At 41.3% G+C, this 26,562-nt stretch overlaps 1 pseudogene; it reads right to left on the bottom strand.

The window, feature by feature from the left end:
- Positions 1-2,493: 2,493 nt before the first annotated feature.
- LOC122131183 lies at positions 2,494-14,311 on the bottom strand (annotated as a pseudogene).
- Positions 14,312-26,562: the final 12,251 nt, after the last annotated feature.

Below are 26,562 nucleotides of genomic sequence, written 5' to 3'. Positions count from 1 at the left end.
AATGGACAGAAAATGTTTCCTCCTAAACAAGGAGGAGCATGGTTCACCAGCACCAAATGCATTTCGAGTCCTTTAAATCTATGATTTTTTCATTTGTCACAAGCTGCATCTTTCTCCGTGTGTCTCCTCAGGGCCTAATCTCAGCCTGGTGGCTGCCCTTTGTAGGAGGGCACCCCCGTGTGGCCCTTTGTAGGAGTGCACCCCCGTGTGGCTCACCTGAAGCAACAACAAAATACAAACATGTTGATTCACATGTAGCCAACCTTTTTGACTAGAGAAACCAAACATTACACAACAAATGTTAATACCAAAGAAATGAAATACTCACCCACAGATGTATACCTATTTGCATGTTAGCTAACATTATAGTGATTCAATAAAATCACAAGCTGAAAATGCCTGTACGGTTACACGGTAACAATGGAAATGTTTAAAAGCTGGGTGAAGAGAAAGATATGTAAAATCATACACCTTCCTTACCACTGCTGTTTGACCAGTTTATCTTTGTAGATTCCCACAGTTTCCTCTCCCATTTTTCTAAAGTTGTAGAAATCTTTCTTGTCAGATTTTATCAGATGTTATAAGCTAAAGGAAGAACTTGTGCTGTCTTTTCCTTGTCAGTTTAGATTATATTGATTTGGTTTGACTGAGAAGACATTTGATGTTTTAATTATATGTTTTCGCTGCACAAGTAAATGTAAAAACACCCCTTCACTTACAATAAAAACACTGTCAAAACAGTTCAAACATATTTTAAAGCACTAATGAACAACCAGTTGCAGAGTTACAGTTGGATTTCAAACTCACATTTAAATAAATGATTTAGTAAATTAATCTTGCACAGTACGTGTCATTACAGTGGCCCAAATGGCCTTATCTGCCTTTTCCATCAACTACAGCAACGATAATTCCTAAAACCATACCTTACAAAACATTATATTTCACAGCTACAGAGTCATACTGGTGTAATGGTTTGTCAGAAGGTACAGATCAACCCAGCTCTTTCTTTGTCCCATTTTCTTCAAAACAGTAACCAAGCATCAAACATTGAAGGAGGCCCATTTAGTATTGGCCAACTTAAGGACATTAATATGAATTTATATATGAAAAAAACATCCCCCCCAAACGCCGCTTGCCAACACATGCTCTTACTCTCCTAGCCAAGATTATTAAGCTTTGATAATCACAGGAAAGAATTTCACAAGACACAAGTCTATCCTGTGTGTATTATACTCAGCTTGAAGACTCTATGGCATGCTGTGTGATGTGTAATTACTATTCAACAGAACAGCATAAGGCTTCTAAACAGTGTGTATGGAATCTGACATCTGACATTGGTCACCCCAGGTAATGGCCATCTCTGGATCAAACCTCACCCGTATCCCTGCCACATCAGCACTGCATCTAGCAACCCGCTACAGCTCAGTCTTGCTGATACAAGCTGCTCTGAATGCCAGTGATGTGAAGAGAGATCTCTGCATAAGTGATGCAGTGGTTGCTGTCTTCAGTCTTTCGGTCAGGCTGATAGTCCATATCTCCATATTCACACACTCCTGGCTGTTTTCACAGAAAAGAGTAGAGAATTTGTATGTGTTTTGCTTTGTGGCTGTGGTTTCACACAAGGGCGAGTAAAGACAAAACAACAAGGAACATGTTTGTGTAAATCTCCTGTTTATCTCGCTGTCTTATGTGGCTTTGTGAGTATTTCACTGCCAGTGAGCCTTGTGCTTCTCCCTCAGCATGAGAATGGCCCACTTCTCTGTCACAATCAAATGATCAGGCATCATTTCTAGATTTCTTGTCCAAAAGCAAATTATCAGAAAAGATGCAAGATACCAACCATAGTAGACCTGGGCCAGACTTTTCAGGTATCTATTGGTATAAAATATTTTTGGTAAATGGTGGATAGAGTCAATCAAGATTGTGAGGACAAAGAAGATTCCTGCTTGGTATCACATATATGATTAAAGATGTGGAGCTAGCCTTTAGCTGAGTGTGAATGGGGGCATAGCAGGCCCATCAGAGAGAGACTTAATCACAGGAACTACTGGAATCATGTTTACTGGCAGGCTCTGGCTGGAACACGTGTCATATAAACACATGTATTCGGAGCCCCTTCCATCTCTGGTAAGAAACGGTCAGCATTACAGCGTATGTTTCCATGGCTTAGGCCTTTCCTTTTCAATTTTCCTCTCAGTGAACTGGAACTATGCTGCCTCGGGCTATAGGAAAGGTCACCGCCTGATGACTGAATTTCATTTCAGTGTGTTTGTATTGTTGAGCAGGCTGTGTGGGCTGTTATGTCATCTACAAAGAGGATTTATCCAGAAATAACTAAAAATACTTTATTTGACATTTTTAATATGAACAAAAAGGATAATCGCTCAGAATTGTTTAGATTTCAACAATCAACAATACAACAATACAACTGTGTATATTTTTATAATCATGTTCAAAAGACTGATCAGCGTAATTTACTGTTAAATTCTGGCAATAATTACAGTTTTGACAAGGGTTCATTGATTTAATCTATTAATTTTATGATACAATCACAGTGAAATAAAGCCAAAACCACGGCATTCAACCTAGAAATGAGAGTAGTAACTGTAGGGTTTCACAAACATAACACAAACAAACATAACACACCCCACACAGCCATTATGCTCTGAATTAATCACACCCAGAGGAGATGGTTATTTTTAATACACACTGAGTACAGCCTCTTACAAGAACAGCAAGAGAAAAAATGAAATCAATAGAAAGGCAAAATAGGACTGGTTAGTGCTTTCAGCGTAATCTGTGAACACTCACACTTTGGGGGGCTCTATAAAGCAGTTATTGTGGTCGGCTGTTATGATGTTAAGCACAGTGATCTGCGTTGGATCCCAAATGCAATGTTCCTCAAACCCTGACGTGGTGTTGGCTGGGATCCAGGCTGCGTCGTACCCTGCCTGGTGCCAGCTCCTTCTCATGGGATGATCTATTGTATGGATTTCCTTCACCTTGCCCACGTGCACTTGCAGCTTCAGGACAGCGAGCCTCTGTGCCCGTTTTCCCGTTACAGGGTAGCAGACAGCCTTCTTGAAGTTGCGGCTGACGTAGACGCCCGGGCCGAGAGAGCCGTCCACGGACGGGATGAAGCCGGAGCGCTGGATCCGGCGGGCCGCCTTCAGGGTGGTGCCGTGGTACATGATGCAGTAGTCCTTCTGGGCCTGGCTCTCCGAGCCACACTGAGCGCCTCTGACCTGTGAGGCCCCACTCATGCCTGCTCCTGCAGGTGTTCCTATAAACAGGGACTCCAATGGAGTTTTGGAGATGACAAATAATGTGTTTTTTTTCTGACATTACAGCTTATTTTTTACTTAAGATTCATTTTAGGTGTGCAGACAGTTGGTCCATTATGAAGCTTCTTTGTTTTCCTATGCTTTATCAGTCTAACAACAGATTTCATGCATCTGTGCCGTTACATAATTTATAGAGGTATCAGACTGAAACCACGTCAAACTGAGAAACTGGACACCTGATGTAGTCATTTTGCTATATTTTTGTATAGACTAAATATCGAGACGTATCAGGTATTCAGACAGGCTGTCTTTACTGCAGGCTATAAGGCGAATTGGGTGGTTCTGCGGATGGTAAAACGAAGATATAGTACTAACGGATCTGAATCCTTCAGCTAAACCTTTTATAAAACATTGACTTCACTTATTCACATCTGTGTTTTCTAAGTCAGCAAAACGGCAGAGAAAAGCAGTTGTTACCTGTTAGTAAAAGGCGAAATACAGCTGCCTCAGTACTTTATGAAGTTTTGACATCGACTTGGGAGTTTTTGCAAACTGTAGGCTACGCTTTGCGCAAGTTCACTCATAACAAAAGGACAAACGCAAAGTTATAATTCCCTGCGACCATAAACGTATAGAATGTTGCCGGATGCCAGCTGTGTTGTTAATGTGGTGGTGCTAAAAAAATCCTATAGGTTCTCTGAATCTTGCTCGTGCATGCGCAGGCCTATTTGACAGCGCGCGCACTATCACACAGTCAATTCCTTTCTGCTCAACCATGGTTGTTTAGAAGAGGCATCCTTGATAAGAAGATGCATCGATATATCATTTCTGATCAGATCTGAGGTAAACCCAAAACGCCACAAATTTGAGGGCTACAATAGAGTGCAGGCGATCGTTTCATCTGTAAGAAATACAAATGCCTTTGGGCATTAATACGATCTGGGCAAATTCGGAGGGAAGCATTGTTTTCTAACATTCATGTACAGCGCATTCAGTATTTTTTTGTGCGCAACATTAAGGACCAAAAAAAAACCAATTAAAACGGTTCCACTGGCACGAAGAGCATATACTATGTCACCTAAAATGCCAACGGGCATATTCCAAGCTCACCATCACAGCAGAACTATGGACGTTGTAACCCCGTTGTAACCCCAACACTATGGCATAAACGTTTTCTTCAAAGGCAAATACACTTTTTCTTCAAATGCATATAAAGATTTTATATTAAATAATCTCACAGCTTGCTATTTGTTTCCACTTTGTTTATTTAGCAAAAGATAATAATGGGCTGTATCAAAATGACATCTCACTAGAAAGCCAAACCAAGTGAAACAGACAGAAAAAAGAACAAATGACCAGTGCTTAAAAATATATGCATCTGAGAAAATGATATATGCATGCCATTATTAACATATAATTTCCCCATACTATACATACAACCAGAGACAGACAGACACACATGAACACACATGACACACACACACACACACATGAACACACACACACACAGAGACATAAACACACTTGGGCATGCATTCCTATTTACCCAAATAGTCAGTGGAATTCAATAATTTACTCCATTCCTCGTCATGGTTTGACCTAATGTTTGTGAGACAGAAATACTGCTTTGAGACTGTAGACAGGACATAACCTGGAGTACTAGAAATCCTATGGAGTAAACAAGTTATGAACTTCTGCTCTATGCAGATAGAGAAGGGTTTGTCACATTGCTAGTAATCATCGTCTGACTCGTAAGAGTATTCATTACTAAATTCTCCATCATTTGATTCACTTGCATTGGTCTCTGTATAATCATAGGTCCTTTCATCACATCTGGACCCCTCTTCATCACTGGCTTCATCGTCATCTCTGTGGTCTGAGGATCTGTCATCAGCATGATCTTGAGATGCGTTGTCTGTATTTACTTATTCATCTGTGGAGGTGTCACTGCTGTGCCTGGAGGATCTCTCAGCACTGGAGTCTGTGGACTCTTCACCAGAGACACCATCAGCGGCAATCTCATCCTCATCTGTGAGTTCACCACTATTGGTGTCTGTCACATCATCACCATCATCATCATCATCGTCATCTTCATCGCCATCCTCATCTGTGGACTCGTCATCACTGCTCTCTCTCGTGTTGTTTTGGATGGAGAGCACTCTGATTCTCTTTGGATCCCAAACACAGTTCTCCTGACGCCCACTTTTCACCATGCCACAGTTGGGCGGGACCCAGGCTGTGTCGTATCCTGCCTGGTGCCAGCTTTTCTGTAAGTGGTGGCCTTGCCTGTCAATCTTCTTCACTCTGCCCACGCGGACGCTCAGCTTGACCACTGCTCGTTTCTGGCCTTTGGCCCCCATGGGGTAACAGGCTGCCTTCTCGAAGCTGCGGCTGACGTAGACGCCTGGGCCAAGCATGCCATCTGCAGACCGAATGAAGCCCTTGCACTTGATCTTTCGTGCTGCCTTCATAGTGGTTCCGTGGTACATGACGTACGTTGTCTCCCCCTTGTGGTCTGGACCCTTTTGAAGATTTTCACCGAATGTAACTTTGCTCATCTGGCTCTTCTGTTACTCCTGAAGAGGAGACATTTACACCCCAAGTTCAAGTTTAATTCGTTGCCATTTAAAAATGCAAAGCATTTTTGCTTTGCATTATTATTACACTGAGAGGCTACTATTCATAGTTAACCTCAACGTTACATACATTTTGCTTAATCACAAAACAAACTGCCAATCCTCATGCAAATTAAAACTATTGCTACTACTTATAGAAATATATGACTGGTAGTCACAGCAGGGATATGCCCTTCTAAACATACCAAACATGTCCCCAAACCCGATTCACTCTCTCCTTCCATCTTCTAGATCTCTCTGGTACACGTAATAAAAGTTTAGATGTCTCTTGATTTGTAAAAAAAAAAAGGTTATGCAGAATAAAACTGCATTTTGATTTCGTCTGTTATTGTAACTTCCTGGGTGACACCTGAACTTGAATGGTTATCAAGGTATCTGTAATCTTTACAAATTGGCTATATGTAAGCATTGATCTGTTGACACTTTCATTAACCAGTGAAAAAGCTTTTCATACACTGACACACTGACATAGTCTGTGAAAACGGCTGAAAACAAATTTCTCACGTCTACAAATCTGCGATCTTAATGCTGCTGTTTTAGTTTCACTTTCGTTTCAGCCGCAGTCTCTGACGAACATTCACTGGTATGGTGTGATTCTCTCTCTAGTCAGAGACGTCACTAGACCATAATGGCTGGGGGGCAAATCATCACTAGGGGGGTCTACACGCCCTATGGATAAGAATTGGCCTCAGAGTGTCTGTTCATCATTTTTAGGGTGACAGGCATTGCAGATTCAACTGCTTAAACAGTAGATCTAATTGATATTTGTATTGATTTGTTCTACTAACATAAAAGCTTCCACTCTGGTCCAGCTTTATTTCAGTGCTCTTTCCTGAGGAATCAAAAGACTAGCTGTAGCCATAGTGGTATATTGAAAATGTGATTTGTGTGAAATGTGGGTAGTTGAGAAATTTGTTGAACAACTTTAATAGAGCAACTTCAATAGAGCAAAGACTGTAAAAAACATGGACAGCATGGCACCATGCTCTTCTGTTATGCCAAAACGAGTAAAAATGAAAGCTGCCAAATTGGAGGCAGAGTCTGCACAGTAAGTGCAGTTTTGGAGCCAGAGCATGCGTAGTAAACAGAGTGTTGGTCAGGTCCACCCACAACCGACCCATGTTTTGTTAAACCTGCTCTATGCTGTAGTCCCTTCTGAAATGACGATGAGCTGACGATGTCCATGCTTTACATTGTAATTGACCATTCAAGTCAATACCTCTGCTGCCCTCTGACCTTGAGTGTATTCCTGGGCTCACATCCCATGTCTGAATGCAGTACTGTAAAATACCAATCCTGTGTGAATTTTTTTAAGACTGACTACTATAGGAACTGTGGCTTGTTTTATCACCTTCAAAATCAGCATGTCTAAATGAAGAGAAAATAGAGGCCGACGACCACATTGATGCAAAGGTTTATTATAGAAAGTTCGCAAAGGCAAACGTTAATTACAGGAAGTTTGTGTCGTCCCTTATTTGCCTTCAAAGGGGTTGTGGGTGTCCTTTGCGTGGCTCAAAATGGATTTTCCTGTTTCAGCGGCATTTTTTGATTTTCTCTGCCTGAAACAAGAGAGTAAATATTATTGCTCATTCACAAAAATCAGAGGTTAAGCAATTACTCTTTTATGACCAGTATAAGCACTTTAAATGTGGCAATCAAAAATATGTTGAGACTTTGAGCAATACCTGTTCAGAATGGCCTTGGCCTTTCCCGTATCTATTCTCCGAGGCAAAGGTTTCACAATTATAGCTCAAGGGCCCGTAATCCACTTTTTCGCCAACTCTGGCATTTGCCTGTGAAACAATAGTGTCAGGAGGGAGAGGGGTCTTCTTGTCGTCTTGGTTTTTGACTTTGAAATTTCCACCCGCAGCCACCTTCTCCAGAGGTTCCTTTTTGATCACACTCCCACTCGCTGTGGTGTCTACAATAGAATGGATGACAAATTGGCACATACAGAATGGACAGATAGAGGACTGTGAGGAGTAATTAGCTGAATTTGACAAGAAGTGTAGTGGATTAGAATTGCGGATTGCATCTTTAACTGTAACATATCATACTGTCGGAGTTGTGCACATTTACTCAGTTATTTCCACAGTTAACACATGTTGAATATCAATGAATTCTACATCCAACAGATGGTACAGCTCACCAGATGTGGCGTGGATCACATAGCCCTCTCCATCTGCAGTTCCGAAGTGGGAGAAACCTTCTGGACGTGGAAATTCAACCATGTCTCCCTTTTTAGGAGTAGGGTTATTCTGTGTAAGAAAGTTTTTAGTTCATCTGTCTTACTTACTCGATCATCAATTAGGAACAGGGTTCAGAACTAAAATGTCTACACTTAATGATATATCCCATTGCCCTTTTATTTGTAGACCTATCAGTGAGTATATAAGATCAATCCTGACTCATTACTCTGTTTAAAACAGTGGTAATTCTAGATAGGTTAATAATTCCAATTCTATCTAGTTTGGATATTTCGATTCTGACAAAACCTGCAATAATGCCCCCAAAATGAAAGGTGCATATTTAATTTATGGCCATAGAGTCTGCTACAATAAACTACATCACACATAATCTGTTATATCAGTTGATTGGATTAAAAACATATTTTATTTCAATATGAATATTAAATCAAATGAAATAGTTAAAAAATATATTAGTTCTTATAGTATATATAGTTCTTATTATCTGACAAACCTAGTTCATAGATTAGGCTTTAACCATACATTTATGCCAGAATCTCAAAATCAACTTGGATAGCTATTGTGCATTTTCAGAAATGTTCAGACTTCAATCGCCCATATCTAAAAACATATGAGCTGCGATTTTTAAGTTGTAAATTGTAGGTACTTACTTTCTTCTGTCGCTTGACATGTCTCTTTTTGAGTCAGATCATTTATGTGCTGATGTGTTGAAGCTGTAGCTTTATAGTGTGGAGCTTCCTCTCATCGGAAAGATTACATTTTTCTTGAATTTGTTTGTTCTTCTTTTCCGTTTTCTGCTTTTCCCTCTTTGCCCAGACAAGCCAACACAATGGCGTCACACATCTTGGCACAGAATGGCCTCTACGTTCCAGTTTGACAGCAATGCACATTAGCCCACACATTAACATTGACGTTTTCTGCAGCTACAGCTGGCGCTGAGCGAACTAACAGGTTGTCTTTTTGGTGACATAATTGGCAATGTCATGCAGTGAAAGCTTTTCTTACATTTTTGCAGGGAAGACCGAAGAACTTCTAAGAACAACTAGGTTTGTGCATAGCCTGGGCGGTAAGTGGGATGGACAGGTGAGTTTATTATGTCCTTCACAAGCCCATCAAAAGGAATTTGAAGATGAAAAGCACACCTCAAAAAGTGACAAACAGAGAGGAGGACCCATAGGAGCTAACAGCATACCACCACACCACCCCCACCCCCCACCCCCTTTGTGAGGCAATCCTAAACGTTTTAAATGAAAACTTCTATCAATACATGAAATAATGTAAGTTATAATTATTATGATGGAGACATTCTATTGTTATTTCCTGAGCTCCTCCCCATTTAATTCCATTGCATAAAATACTATGCAATTCTACAGCTGGTTCTTCTCTACACAGAAATGCACGACCACATTTCTTGTAAGGTGTCTGTTCTGTATTGCTATGTAAAGCTTTGTTTAGAGACAGTATGGTTTCTTAGAATGAATTATGCTGCCTACTCATGTATGTAGCATACTCATTCTATTTTGCAACACAGCACAACCGTGTGTTGATGTGGTATTGGATTGCTGTGCAGAGAAGTCAAAGTCAAGTCAAAGTGTTTATTATCGCATACACCAAATTTCTTCAGCGCAGCTAAATTCTTATGACTTGGCAGCCAACATCTACGCAGTAGACGGCATACAACAGGTAACACAAATAACATATACCAAAATAACATATACCAGAAATAACATATAACATATAACAAGTAACAACAGTTTAAAATACAAGAAGGGCAGTTTCCAGGGTGGGGAATATTAAATTAAATAAGATAAAAAATGTGGGTTTATATATATATGTAGAAGAAGACACAGTTGTAATCCCATATTATTGGAAACTGAAATACTCTCAAACAATGAAAGCTAAATTCCCCTCATTGTTGTCCGGCTGTGTAGACCTGTGTTTACTACCCAGTGTCCTCCCCCAAACAAGCCAGAGATGGCCTTGACAGAGGTTTAAGTGCTCCTGTGCTTCCAGTTCCTCTGCACTTGTTGTGAGGCATGTTGTTTTGAACTGGAGCCAGGACCATTGTGTTCCACAAAGCTTGTGAAAAGGATGGGACGTTTGCTGGAAGCCAGTAGGGTTTTTGGAATGTTGGAACTTGTCTGACCAGTCCGAAGGTTGTGCCAATGGCTTTTTGCATGGGAACTGGTTCCACGGTCAGGCGTGTTGGTTGGTTTGTTGATGATTCAACAGCGTTGTATGTGTCTGTCTGTGTATGCATAGATACTCTGTCCCCTCTACCTTTCAGGCTATTTGTGTCACTTCTGTGACTCATCTTTGTCATCAATCACTCGTTACATTTATCTACCTTATATGTCAATTTATTCAATGTAACTAATTTGTTTTTACATAAAAAATCTGGCCAGTAATTCGTTTTGAATGTGAAAATACTCGGTTTACTTAAATTGATGTGCCATCAACAGTCTTCTAAAAAAAAACTCTTCTTAAAAAAAAACTTGATGTATATGTTCGAAATTAAGTATTGTGTGATGGCAGGAAGATAGGCGCCAGTCATTAGGTGGGACATCTCTGTATGCTGAAGTCATTCATTTTGGCATTGTGTTAAATGTCTTAAAGTCTGCAGACCTGTAGAAAAAGACAAAACAAACTGCAAAGCCTTTGTTTTTGAAGACTTTGTTTTGAAGGCCATGATAGGGGTGTTAGTAAGACAGGACAAGACATAACACAAGTTTATTGAAAAAGCAAAACAAAACCATATTCCTTTTATTTTTGCAAAGTTTGCATACTATATAGACAAATCACTGACAAAGACATACAAACGTCATAAACACAAACATAGGCAAATAGGGCAGTCTAGTGTTAGGGTGAACTTGTGACAACTGGTGAAGCACGTAGTTATTTTCATGTTATTCCTACATGCATTTAATATCTGCCATTTTGTGAGTTTGAGCATTACCGAGAAAACTGTGAGGAAGCATTACACAAAATGGTGGCTGTAACTTTTAACCTGCACCACCTGTCATAATTTGCAGAAGGAGGAAGAGATGAGAACCCATAATAATAGTGGCACGTTGCCCATGAGATGCTGTTCCTGAATGACAGGCCAGGCCAATGTGACATCAGAAAATGGGAGGTAAACTATTGGGAGAGTCAACACTTTTATAACTCTGATACTTCCTTGTAACATCAGACTCTCCATGGACAGCCTCCCTTTGTTGATCTTAAATAAAGGCATTACTACCCAAATTTAGAATCTTTTAAAAGAGACTTTATATTACAAATGAAATGATCCACAACCGTTTTAATCAATGCATGTTTGCAATCGAATAAAGCTCTAATGACTCATTTGGATATCACTGCTTACAGAAGTTCTAGTTTAGAGTTAGCAGGCAGTTCGGACCCCGCTAAAGGATCTTTCTTTGTTTCTTGAGAGAAATATCACAACAAGGATGGATAGAAAATGAGGATGAACTAGTTTACTAATTGACGTTATCTTACATAGCCTACAGCTTCACATTCATGGTTGGGATAGAGCTATAGTAGCCAAGCGAGTCTAGTGATAACTTAACACGTCAGCTGGGTCTGGATAAACTGTATTTTCAATTGGGTTCACTATTGCAATCAAACACAACACAAAGGCATGGACTTGCAAAAAATCTGAATCAGAATTGTTTTTATTGTTTTAAGTTTACACCTACAAGGAATTTGTTTTGGCATATTGGTGCAGAAAATAAACATAAAAACATAATAAATACTACACAACATGAGAAAAACAATATATAAAATAAATATATATAAAAAAAATTGAAAATATAATTTTTAAGATATTTACAGAATATGAATATGAAGTGGAGGAGCTGTGCAGTCTATGCAGGAATGTGCAAAACAGGAGTGCAATGTGCAAGGTAATGTAATGTGTGTTAATGTAACACAGACTTGAGGCGTGGGGGCGGGATAAGAGTCTATGTGTGTGTGTGTGTGTGTGGTGGGGGGGGGGGGTGGTGGTGGTGGTCCCGGGGCATTGTTGATGAGGCCAACTGCAGCCGGGAGGAAGCTGGTCTTGTGGCGTGAGGTTCTGGTCCTGATTGACCGCAGGGGGAAGTACCTCAAAGAGTTTGTGACCAGGGTGGGAGGGGTCGGCCACAATCGTACCTGCACACCTCAGGGTCCTGGAGGCGAACAGGTCCTGTAGAGATGGCAGATTGCAGCCAATCACCTTCTCAGCAGAATGAATGATATGCTGCCATCTGCCTTTGTCATTGGCAGTGGCAGCAGCGTACCAGATGGTGATGGAGGAGGTGAGGATGGACTCAATGATGGAGGTGTAGAAGTGCACCATCTTCTTCAGCTGCCGCAGGAAGTACATCCTCTGTTGAGCCTTTTTGGTGAGGGACCTGATGTTTATAAATATATATAAAATGACATCTCACTAGAAAGCCAAGCCAAGTGAAACAGACAGAAAAAAGAACCGAATGACCAGTGCTTAAAAATATATGCATATAAGAAAATGATATATGCATGCCATTATTTTCCCATACATACAACCAGAGACAGACAGACACACATGAACACACAACACACACACAAACACACACACAACACACACACACACACACACACACACAGTGGCGTGTCTGTCCGCATGCATTAACATATAATTTCCCCATACTATACATACAACCAGAGACAGACAGACACACATGAACACACACACACACACACACAGAGACATAAACACACTTATGGGCATGCATTCCTATTGTTACGACCCTGGGTGGGTCTAGGCCCCCGCCCCCATGATATTTGCATGCCTGTTCTGTCTATCTCTAAAGCAGGTGATTGGGAGCAGGTGTAGCAGTAATTGGAGGGGCTACAAAAGCCCTGAGCAGACTGCATTCGAGAAGCGTTTGGATACCCGGCAGTTGGTTTTGGATTGGTCGTAGAATAGTGATTGGATTGTGGATACTCGTTGGATTTTGGATTGTCGTCGTCGTTTGTTTTATATTACCATTTAACTGACTTACCATTACATCTTTTGTTTCTCTCCACAACACTGACATTCACCCCACGTTTTCCTATAATTAATATATAAACTATATACTTGTAACCCTTAATAAATAACATATTATTATTATATACTCAATTCTGCATGACCTCCCCTTTATGTTTCGTGCCCGTGAGCAGGGTTCGTTACCCATATTTACCCAAATAGTCAGTGGAATTCCATAATTTACTCCATTCTTTGCCATGGTTTGACCCAATATTTGTGAGACAGAAAATACTGCTTTGAGACTGTAGACAGGACATAACCTGGAGTACTAGAAATCCTATGGAGTAAACAAGTTATGAATTTCTGCTCTATGCAGATGGAGAAGGGTTTGTCACATTGCTAGTAATCATCGTCGGACTCGTAACAGTATTCATTACTAAATTCTCCATCACTGGATTCACTTGCATTGGTCTCTGTGAAATCATAGGTCCTTTCATCACATCTGGACCCCTCTTCATCACTGGCTTCATCGTCATCTCTGTGGTCTGAGGATCTGTCATCAGCATGATCTTGAGATGCGTCGTCTGTGTTTACATATTCATCTGTGGAGGTGTCACTGCTGTGCCTGGAGGATCTCTCAGCACTGGAGTCTGTGGACTCTTCACCAGAGACACCTTCAGCTGCAATCTCCTCCTCATCTGTGAATTCACCACTATTGGTGTCTGGTACATCATCATCATCATCATCATCATCGCCATCCTCATCTGTGGACTCGTCGTCACTGCTCTCTCTCTCATGTTGTTTTGGATGGAGAGCACTCTGATTCTCTTTGGATCCCAAACACAGTTCTCCTGACGCCCACTTTTCACCATGCCACAGTTGGGGCGGGACCCAGGCTGTGTCGTATCCTGCCTGGTGCCAGCTTTTCTGTAAGTGGTGGCCTTGTCTGTCAATCTTCTTCACTCTGCGGAAGCTCAGCTTGAGCACTGCTCGTTTCTGGCCTTTGGGCTGCCTTCTCAAAGCTGCGGCTGACGTAGACGCCTGGGCCAAGAATGCCATCTGCAGACCGAATGAAGCCCTTGCACTTGATCTTTCGTGCTGCCTTCATAGAGGTTCCGTGGTACATGACGTACGTTGTCTCCCCCTTGTGGTCTGGACACTTTTGAAGATTTTCACCGAATGTAGCTTTGCTCATCTTGCTCTTCTGCTACTCCTGAAGAGGAGACATTTACACCCCAAGTTTAACCCCAGTTTAGTTCATTGCCATTTAAAAATGCCAAGTTCATTGTCAAGTATAAAACGCACACACACTGGAATAAAAAAACAGGCATTTTCTGAGCTCAAATGAGTTTAAATGTGAGTTTAAATGTGTCTATAGGTGTCAAAAACAACAAACTCAGATTCTCGATCAGTGTTCAGTGGTGTTTTGCTTTGCATTATTATTACACTGAGAGGCTACTATTCATAGTTAACCTCAACATTACAGAACTCTCTTTTTGCTTAATCACAAAGCAAACTGCCCATCCTCATGCAAATTAAAACTATTGCTACTACTTATTGAAAAATATGTCTGGTAGTCACATCAGGGATATGCCCTTCTAAACATACCAAACATGTCCCCAAATCAGTGTTTCATTAATAGTAATCATAGTCATGAATTCACTCTCTCCCATCTTCCAGATCTCTCTGGTACACAGAATTAAAGTTTAGATGTCTCTTGATTAGTAAAAAAAGGGTTATGCAGAATAGAACTGCATTTTGATTTATTTCTGTCTGTTATTTTAACTTCCTAGGTGACTTCTGAAGTAGAAAGGTTATCAAAGTATCTGTAATCTTTACAAATAGGCTATATTTAAGCATTGATCTTTTGACACTTTCATTAACCAGTGAAAAAGCCTTTCATACACTGACACACTGTCGTAGTCTGTGAAAACAGCTGAAAACAAATTTCTTACCTTCACAAATCTGCGATCTTAATGCTGCTGTTTTAGTTTCACTTTCGTCTCAGCAGAAGAGCAGAGAGATGGTGCCAATAAGCATTCTGTGACGAACATTCACTGGTATGGTGTGATTCTCTCTCTAGTCAGAGACGTCACTAGACGATAATGGCTGGGGGGCAAATCATCACTAGGGGGGTCACATGCCTACTAACATAAAAGCTTCCACTCTGGTGCAGCTTTATTTCAGCGCTCTTTCCTGAGGAATCAAAAGACTATTTGTAGCCGTAGTGGTCTATTGAAAAAGTGGTGCGCACAGTTTTTGATTTTAGATTTAGATTTGGGATTATGGTCAGGTAGTTGAAAAATGTGTTGAACAACTTCAACATAATTGAGCAACGACTGTAAAAAACATGGACAGCATGGCACCATGCTCTTCTGTTATGCCAAAATTAGTCAAAATGAAAGCTGCCAAATTGGAGGCAGAGTCTGCACAGTAAGTGCAGTTTTGGAGCCAGAGCACGCGTATGTCGGTCAGGTCCACCCAGAACCGACCCATGTTTTGTTAAACCTGCTCTAGGCTGTAGTTCCTTCCAGTTGCTTCACTTTTTAGATGACGATGAGCTGAAGATGTCCATTTACATTTACATTGTAATTGACCATTCAAATCAATCCCTCTGCTGCCCTCTGACCTGAGTGTATTCGTTGGCTTACATCCCATGTCTGAATGCAGTACTGTAATATACCAATCCTATGTGACATTTTTTAAGACTGACTACTAGAGGAACTGTGGCTTGTTTTTATCACCTTCAAAATCACCATGTCTTTCAGTGCTAAGAGAAAATAGAGGCAGACGACCACAGTGATGCAAAGGTTTATTATAGAAAGTTTGCAAAGGCAAACGTTTATTACAGGAAGATTGTGTCGTCCCTTAATTGCCTTCGAAGTGGTTGTGGGTGTCCTTTGCATGGCTCAGAAAGGATTCTCCTTTTTCGGCGGCACTTTTTGAATTTCTGCCTGAAACAAGAGAATAAATATGACTGCTCATTCACAAAAGTCAGAGGTTAAGCAATGACTCTTTTATGACCAGTATAAGCACTTTAAATGTGGCAATCAAAAATGTGTTGAGACTTTGAGCAAGACCTGTTCAGAATGGCCTTGGCCTTTCCCGTATCTCATCTCAGAGGCAACGGTTTCACAATTATAGTTCAGGGGCCTGTAATCCACTTTTCGCCAACTCTGGCATTTGCCTGTGAAAGAATAGTGTCAACGGGGAGAGGATCTTCTTGTCGTCTTGGTTTTTTACTTTGAAATTTCCACCCGCAGCCACCTTCTCCAGAGGTTCCTTTTTGATCACACTCCCACTCGCTGTGTGTCTGTACAATGGAATGAATGACAATTGGCACATACAGAATGGACAGATAAAGGACTGTGTGGAGCAATTCGCTGAATTTGACAAGAAGTGTAGTGGATTAGAATTGCGGACAGCATCTTTAACTGTAACATATCAGACTGTCGGAGTTGTGCACATTTACTCAGTTATTTCCACAGTTAACACATGTTGAATATCAATGAAACAGATGGTACAGCTCACCAGATGTGGCGTGGATCACTTTGCCCTCGTCAGCAACAAGTACGAAGTGGTCGTAACCACCTGACGTGGAATTGCACCCATGTCTCCAGGTTTAGGAGTAGGGTTATTCTGTGAAATGTCTACACTTAATGATATATCCCATTGCCCTTTTATTTGTATTAGTGAGTATATAGATCAATCCTGACTCATTACTCTGTTTAAAACAGTGGTAATTCTAGATAGTTATAATAATTCCCAATTCTATCTAGTTTGGGGATTTCGATTCTGACATGTGACCCACTATGGCAAAACCTGCAATAATGCCCCCAAAATGAAAGGTGCATATTTAATTTATGGCCATAGAGTCTGCTACAATAAACTACATCAAATATAATCTGCTATTTCAGTTTATTGGATAAAAACATATTTAATTTCAATATTAATATTAAATCAAATAAAATGACACAAGTTTGTTTACATCAAATGTGATCATTGGGATACATCATAGCCTACGTGGCTAGAAGACACTCTGATAGCAGATCAGGGATTTTTTGCTAATTTCTTGGTTGAACTACCTTTTTATTACTTTTATTACTACCTTTAGCTTACTTAAAAAAAATGTTTTTCAATATTTCTTAAAATCTGACAAACCTAGTTCATAGATTAGGCTTTAAACCATACATTTATGCCAGAATCTCAAAATCAACTGGGTAGGCTATTGTGCATTTTCATAAATGTTCAGACTTCAATCGCCCATATCTAAAAACGATTTTTGCCGTATTTGTCTTGGCGGGTCACATGGGCCTACATGATATTTTCTGTTCTGGTATAAGTTGTAAATTGTAGGTACTTACGTTCTCCTGTTCGCTTGACATGTCTCTTTTTGAGTCAGATCATTTATGTGCTGATGTGTTGAAGCTGTAGGGGCTTTATAGTGTGGAGCTTCCTCTTTCATCGGAAAGGCAGATTACATTTTTCTCTGAATAATTACAGTGTATGAAATGCCCTATATTGTTATTCCTAGGCTTCTTATTCTTCATCTTCTTCTTCTTATTCTCTTTACCGACTTCTGCGCTTAATTCAGCTTGAACCGCTTAACTTAGAAACTTCGTTCAAACTTTGCTGCATAGGTCTTGTAAAGGACACTTATGCTATGTTCATTTTTCTAAACTTTATACTTTTTAAAATATTAAATAAAACTAATACAATTTCTCCCATTGACTTACATTGGGCCATTATGACATCATAATAGGGTCTTTAAACTGGCTTGCACCTGTGCTTCACTGACACCTGCGCCAAGGTTCCAAGGCTCCTCTTCTCTCTGTCCCTCTCCATTCAACTGTATAACTAGGAATATTATTTTCCTTCTTCCACTCTTCTTCTTTCCTTCTTCCACTCTTCTTTCCTTCTTCCACTCTCCTTTCCTTTCTTCTTTTCCTTCTTCCACTCTTCTTTCCTTCTTCTACTCTCTTCTCTTTCTTCTTCACTCTTCTTTCCTTCTTCCACTCTTCTTTCCTTCTTTTACTCTACTTTCCTTTCTTCTTTCCTTCTTTCTTTTCTTCTTCCACTCTTCTTCTTCTTCTTCTCCTCTTCTTTCCTTTCTTCTTTCCTTCTTTCACTCTTCTTTCTTTTTCTTTCTTTTTCCTTTCTTTCACTTTCTTCTTCCTTTCTTCTTCCACTCTTCTTCCTTCCACTTCTTCTTTCCTCTTCTTCACTTCTCTTTCCTCTTCTTTCCTTCTTCCACTCTTCTTTCCTTCTTCCTCACTTCTTTCCTTCTTTTACTCTTCTTCCACTCTTCTTTCCTTCTTTCACTCTTCTTTTTTTTTTCTTCTTTCTTAACTTTTGCATTTCATGCACTGGTATTTTCCTTCAGGAAATGCATTTTCTAGTTTAGTTTTTGTTCTTCTTCCGTGTTCTCCTTTTCCTTCTTTGCCCAGACAAGCCAACACAATGGCGTCACACATCTGGGCACAGAATGGCCTCTATGTTCCAGTTTGACAGCAATGCACATTAGCCCGCACATTAACATTGACGTTTTCTGCAGCTACTGCTGGCGCTGAGCGAGCTAACAGGTGTCTTTTGGTGACATAATTGGCCATGACGTGCAGTGAAAGCTTTTCTTACATTTTTGCAGGGAAGACCGAAGAACTTCTAAGAACAACTAGGTTTGTGCACAGCCTAGGCGGTAAGTGGGAAGAAGTTTATTATGTCCTTCACAAGCCCATCAAAAGGAATTTGAAGATGAAAAGCACACCTCAAAAAGTGTCAAACAGATAGGAGGACCCATAGGTAACTTAACCGCAACAGCATACACCCATAGAATCCCATATTATTGGAAACTGAAATACTCTCAAACAATGAAAGCTAATTTCTCCTCATTGTTGTCCGGCTGTCTGTTTATTGTGTGTACTCAAAAAAAACTCTGGTGTTTTGTTCACAGTCCTGGCTCTGTCAATGGAAACCAAAAAAAGTGGCTTGGACCAAGAAATACACTATTCCAGCCTGTGAGTGACCACCGCGACCAGCCCACAAGTTGGGATGTGGGCTTGGGGATCGAGGTTATAAAAGAATCTGCAGGAGCAGTGGTTTCCGTTTTAAATTATTTAAATATATTTTATTCACCATCCAGCTTTACAGGCATTGGAATTGGAAAACATCTCCATAAGTGTTGAGCAACCAGAAAGCTGAAATGACAACATTTAAAAAATCATTGTGACATTCACTATGCACAACTGAACAAACTTGACGTCAAGAAATGAATAAACAATTTTACTTTTCTTCCTAGAATGCAAAGATCATAGGTAAATCATTCAGATCTCTCAAGTGTAATCTATGTCAGTGAGTCAGTGTATGTTGTGTCTTTTTCATCTGTTTTAACTAGGGCTGTCAATAGATAAAAAAAAATTAACTAATTAATCTCACATTTTGAAATTCATTAATCTAGATTAATCGCGATTAAAAGTTTGTTTGTCTGTTTTTTTTTTTTACTTCCAATGAAAAATATCTCAATTTCCATACATTGTCAATCAAATGAGCTGTGACACCCAGGTAATTGTCATTGCTGACTGATGTCCAGTGGTCACCAGTAAGGGTGACGGTGGCAGCTTGCTCGAGGAGCTGAATTTTTCGTGTCTCCTCGCCGTCATAAAGGAATGTATGCGAGACACAATGGTGCCCCTCGACGGTAAATCGTAGAGTTGTCTCCTGAAGCAATTCGAATCACCTCAGTCAGCCCAACGTCCTTAACTATGTTGATGGTCCGACAGTCACCGGCTACCCCAAACTGGCCTAAAGCGTTTGGTAACCTTTTCACTACTGGTCTAGTTATTTTTACTAGAGAAGTCGTAGAGTTGTGGGGTTGGCGACCATCTAACCTGGGACTGCTTTTCTGTCGGGTGCTTTTGCATTGACGGTGATAACTTAAAGATGAGCTGGCTTTCTGTGATAGCTAAATTCAATTTGACAAATGCTACATACAACTTTAGTTTTGTCGATTGTTCCGTAATTTGCCTATTAAACAGAAACTTTCCGCCCAACAATCCCTCAGCTCTCTCCATCTTCAACTACCGCAGTGGTTGTCAAACTTTTTCTGTCATTCCCCACTTTGAACAAGGGGGGCTATTGGTAGGCCAAGCCCCCTACTTACATTGCCCGAGGGGACACAGTTTCAAGTCTAGCCTGATGTAATTTCCCAATCCTCTCCCCACCTCTTCTCCGCATCGCTTCCTGTCATAACTTCATAACTATCCAAATAAAGGCATTAAAAAAAAAAAAAAAAAAGATTGCGTTAATTGCGTTAAAATAGTTTATCGCGTTAATCGCGGCCGCATTAATCGCATAGATTAACGCGTTAACACTGACAGCCCTAGTTTTAACTATCATGTACATACAGACCATGACAACAAAGAATATTAATGAAAGTGTGTGCTTTTTGATTTTAGACTGAATAACATGATGTAGGTGCACAGCAGACACAGTCCAAGTGAACCGCAGATCTGGACTGCTTCGTTGTGTTTGTACATTCAACCACAATAGCAGACATGTCAGCCAGATACTGTAGTTGCAGATAGTGTATGCCAAATAAAAGTAGTCAGTGAGAGGTCTATCAGTGAGACCCATCTCACCAGAGCTGTTGAGAAAAGAGTGACTTGAAGTTGTCATGCACTGGTGTTAAGATAGATAGATAGATAGATAGATAGATGGATAACTTTATTAATCCAGAGGGAAATGTAGGTCATCCAGTAGCTTATACACTTATACAACTCCCCGACACACATACATAAATCACATACACATAGGGAGAACATGTTCACAAGGAGTGGGGTGTTTACAGATACAAGAATGGGTCTGACCCTATGGTACAATATGCATTGATTGTGACAGTGTAGATGCCCAGGAGGAAAGTGTTCTTGTGCTGCTAGTGTGGATAGTGCCAAAAGATAGTGTTCTTGTGCTTGTGTGGATAGTGCAAAGATCGTGTTCTTGTGTTTGTGTGTGTGTGTGGATAGTGCAAAGAGATAGTGCAGAATATAAGAGGTTAAGTCTGTGCATGGGGCTAGTATAGCCAGTAAAGGGATGGACAGTGGGTTGGTATAATAATGAGATGAGATGAGAAGGGGTGGGCAGACTGAGGTAGACTCATGCAGGGAAGACCATCCCCCCCAAACTTTACCCCACTTTAGGCCACCTTCGTTTGATTCTTGGTTCTGGTTGCATCCGTTAAAATTTGTGTTATACATTATCCAGAGAGAATGTATTTCAGGGGCTGAAGGTCTGAGCTGGAGGAAGTGTTCCTTAAAACATGAGATTTTTCTCAGATTCAGAATCTAGGTAGCGTGGCTCTACGGCATGCAAGAGAAATACACTTACAGTGAAGCTCAACAGGTACATTTAAAGCCAAAATCGAGTTGATACACACCTGTTCTTGAATTACATGACAAGGGCCTCATTTATAAAATGTTGCGTAGAAACCATCCTCCATTTGATCTAAGACATTTTCTGAAATGATCGTGTGAGGGACCGACCGGTCACCCCATGTTATTTGGGGATGTGGTGACTGGACTTGGTGGTGTAGTGGGGAAGAAGAGTGCCGGAGATGGTGGTGTTTCCGTACAAAAATATATATATTTATTAACAAGGGCTCTATAGCACCCCAACACATGTGCCCATGAATAAAACAAACAAATTAAACATACCGGCCGTACTCATAGGAACTCAAATGCCTGGCACCCTGGGCACTTGCTTGGCCGATTAGGCCCAAATACCGGCACCTTTCTCAAGGCCCAAGCCAGGCCCCAAACTAGGCTCAGGCACTAAGCCCGAAACTAAGTACATATACTAGCCATATAGAAAATACATACATACACACACAAGGTACAACACAAGGCACAAAGACAAGGCACACAGACAAGGCACACAGAACCAGGCACACAAAACAAGGCAAACGGTGTCCACACCTCTATACCCAAAACACTTCTCCTCACATCAGGGAAGTGTTTTACCTTCATGCCTCAACCAGTCCTCTTTGGTGCTCTTTACTGCCTCTCTGACAATGTCTCTCTCAGCCAGTCCTCTCATGAAAATGAGGCACCTGTTAAATAGGGCACAGCCACTTTGGGCTCAATCAGTCCAATTAGTTGCTCTTGGAGCCAACCACTCGTGGGGACGCCCGGATCCAACCATTGCGCCGGGGGAGTCTGTCTTTTAAAGGGCAATCCTCCCTTTTATTGCCACGGTGAGAAGGGGGAGAATTCACCTTCTCACAGATCGTAAGTGTGATTCAGAGAAAACGAACGTACGCACAAAAAAACATGTGTATGCCAATCCTTCAGTTATAAATGACAAATGATCGTGGAATGGTGCGCAACTGAATCTCCGCCCTCAAAACGCCCCTACTTAATCTAATTATGATATTCTCAATGCACAAACTGAGCGCATTCTCAATGCACAAACTCTCTGTGACAATGGCAAGCAAGAAAGAAACATGTAAAAAGAAGAATTATAGAGAGGCTGAAAACGACATTCTGCTGATGGAAGAGCAGATGCGGGCCAAAACATTGTTCGAAAGCCTGTCTGGTGGCGTAATGGCAAAAGCAAAGTATGTGACATGGTAGTAGACACGTCTCCGAAGCACCAGCGGCCGCACCTGCGGCACGAGCAGCACCAGAAGCCGCGTCTACGGCAGCAGCACCTGCTGCACCAGCATCTGGGCCTCGCCGGCCATCACCAGCTTCCTCTGCGGCCCGTCTTGCATCAGGGTGTCGCCGGCCTTCACCAGCTTCCTCTTCCACCCATCATGGTAGGGTATTATCCGAGGCCGTCCTTCAGACACAAAGGGACTTGAATGAGTCTGTTAGTGAGGTTGTTGCCGAACTCTGTCCGCTATTGAGGGTTCTTTGAACAAACGTGCCTAAGTAAAACATTCTGATGAAAATGTGTGCATTTATTCTTATCAACATTATTTACCTGTTGGTATAGTTGGTGAATCCGCTCCCGTCTTCTCAGCGCAGTGATGTGCGTGTTCCAGCCTGCTGGGATAGGAGGGTGGTCATCTTGGTCCATGCGCATTTCGTCTTCTCCTAGCTCTATGCAGGGGCGGACTGGGGGAAAAAAGTGGCCCGGGAGTTACTGTCAGACCGGCCCACTCAATACACAGCGCGTTTCCCACTCAATGCATCGCACGTATCGACCAGTCAGTGGCCTACTTGGAAAAATACCCATACACTTAACATTACTTTGGATGATTACAAAGAAATTACATCATATATATATTTTTTTTATAACATTTGGATCCACCAATTTGGACACATTGGATGGACACATGGAATAAAATGATATTGGCTATTGTAACACTCCAAGGTAGGTATAGTTTGCTTGATGAATATGCTTAACTCTGGGCTAGTATCAGATGGTTGTATGTATAACTACAGAGCCTTAAAGAATGAATGTCAGCAGAGAAAAACCACACAATAAAGAAACTGGAATCAGAGTGTAGAATAAGTATAAACCAGGGGCGGCTCCTGAAAAAATTCTCAGGGGGGGCATATTTTTGACGATTAACGATTAAGGCGACCAATTCAGTAGTTACATTAAGCAAGACAATTGTATCAATTTGTTGTTAACTGATTAACTCATACAGCAATACTTTTTTGTCCACTAGATGGAAGCACACAACAAAAATATTTCCCCTCTACCTACATAGCTAGAGTAGCTAGTTACAGGTGGAACGCTATGAAAGAAAGTTGCATCCAGGAGCCTTCCTAAGCAAACATGTGGCTCCACATTAAAATATCCCACTTTTTCATTATCCACATGTCTCAAAAGTTGTATGATAGCTTAACGATATGTATGTATGATATATGGCACGGTGGCTCAGTTGCTTGCACTGCTTGCACTGCCGCCTCACAGCAAGAAGGTCATGGGTTCGATTCCCACATGGGGCGCTGTTGGCTCTGGGGGGCAGGTCCTCCCCAGAGTGCACAGTGCTCAAGTGGGCTATCTCCCGGGCCTTTCTGTGTGGAGTTTGCATGTTCTCCCCGTGTTCACAAGGGGTTTCCTCCAGTAAGAACCCCAACGGAAAAAACATGCAAAATAACAGAACACATGTCCATCCCTGACCAAAGATGGACAATTCACTTCACTTGGTCCCTGGGCGCTACAAGCTGCCCACTGCTCCTGGGGGGTCCTTTCACCGCGATCTCAGGCTTACCTGCGTGTGTGTGTGTCCTGTGTCGCCTCCATATATGCACGTGTGTGTTCCAGTGTGTCGTGTGTGCCATTAAAAACCTGACAAAGGTCTTAATTATATTATTATAATTATTATAACAGAACACATGATATGTCCAGTAACAACCTAAAGAAGGGGGCAACATATAAGTCAAAACCAACTATATTTATTGACTGATCTTGAAAGTAGTGGCTTACAAAAGCTAAATAAGTATGGCGTCAGCTTAGTGCCAAAACTCACACAAACGTCTATTCGAGTGAATTTCAGGTTTTCGCAAGCGTGAATTTCTTCTGCGCACTCAATTTTAGCAGCCGCGAGAGGAAATTCAACAACTGCGAGCGCAGAGACTGACATACTCTCTCGCGAAAACTTGGTCTGCTCGCTCGAATTTATCATAGGCTCTCGCGAAAATTGTATCTGCTTGCTCGAAAGTATGACTTTTGGCAGTGTGTGGGCGGTTTTGGCAGTGTGTGGGCGGGAACTAAAGGAGGACGGGCTCTTTTCTGATTGGTCTTGCTTTGACAGCAGGAGAGTCATATATATTCACGACGAACCGTTTACCAAACTACGGTGGCCGAGAGGTGCAAATCAACATTACAAAATCTGAAACACTTTTACAAAGCTTGAGACAAATTTACATTTTGGAAAACATTTTTACATATCATAAAACAAAATGACGTCAATCACGGAGTTGGTACATTCCCTTTCCGGTTAATGTCGTTTGTAAATTTGTTTCGCCACTTGTAAATTTGTATCGGGACTTGTAAAAGTGTTTCGCGTAATGTTAATTTGTTTTCTGAAATGTCAATTTGTTTTCTGAAATGTTAATTTGTTTCGGGACTTGTAAATGTGTTGTGGTAATGTCATTTTGTTTTATGATATGTAAAAATGTTTTCCAAAATGTAAATTTGTCTCAAGCTTTGTAAAAGTGTTTCAGATTTTGTAATGTTGGTTTGCACCTCTCGGCCACCGTACCAAACTCCGTTAAGTAGCTACATATGTCTTTGTATGGTGAAGACTGATATTTAACGATGAACCGAAGTAACGGTACCCATTAAACACGTTTTGAATAAATACTAGTGGTAGCATTTGACCCACGATCACTTTATTTATTCCTGGAAAAAGAGTCAGTTCTTTTATTACTTTTGTAATATTTCACCATCACCTCTCCTCTCCTCACTCTCTCTGAGAAAGTTAAACCTTCTCTCCTCTAAGGCAACCGCCTCCCTGTGTCGCCGCTCCTCTCTCTCGGCAAACTCTCTTGCCTCGCTCACCCTGGCCTCCTCTGCTCTCCTATGTCTCTGTTCCATCTCCGCCCATGCCTCAGAGATCCTCCTGTCATTTTCCTCTATGACCCTGGCAACCTCCACATTGTCTACCCTCCGCCTTTTTGGGGTTGACAATGTGGAGGAAGCTCCACTTAAATTCCTGATTGGGAGGGGTGTGACCACAGCGGGGGGGGGGGGGGTCCCTGCCACTTCCCGGCTGGATGAGGCAAAGAGGACTGGAGGGGTCACAGGTGGCCTGGTCCCCAGTGCCTCATCCATAAGTGCATACCACTTCCAAGAAGCAGCAGTGACCCCACCCCCCTCTGTGCTCACACCCGTCCGGGGTTTCTTGAGCTCCTGCGGATGAAAAGACAGCCAAACTGGAGTTGCACATCATTGCGCCTTCAACTGATCTGGTAATTGGTTATTGAACTGAAGGCTGACCATACGATTACTTTACATTACTTTGAGCACAATACATAGATAAGAACAAGAGTAACAACAATCACCTTAATCATAATATATTGCATCCATGTACATGTACACTGCATGTAAATACTCACTAGCCATGCCATCTCTACATTGTGCAAGTGTGTTACTCTACAGGGGCAAAGTTATGATCAAGAAAGATACTTTATTGGACTAGGCTTTGTTGGACACTAGGCTTAATCTGACCTTATATTTGTGGATGAGGTTCTCCCACCTCTTTTTCACGAGCTTGGGATCCAACCTCCCAAGCCCGCTCTCCTTTATGAAGACCCTGGTGGAAATATATGCTGCTTTAACATCTTGCCTCAACCACATCCCTGACACAGTAATGACCACATTGATAATTGCAAGGTTAGCAACTAAGGCAACCATTTAGAGTAAAGTCCTATTAGCTACCGGTAGTAGACACACTCAATGAGAGAGATCTGGGGCGATTTCCACTTTGCCCCAAA

Source organism: Clupea harengus, unplaced genomic scaffold, assembly GCF_900700415.2.
Source record: "Clupea harengus unplaced genomic scaffold, Ch_v2.0.2, whole genome shotgun sequence".
Classification (NCBI taxonomy): domain Eukaryota; kingdom Metazoa; phylum Chordata; class Actinopteri; order Clupeiformes; family Clupeidae; genus Clupea; species Clupea harengus.
Note: the sequence above shows the minus strand (reverse complement) of the source record. Positions and strands in the feature narration are given on the sequence as shown.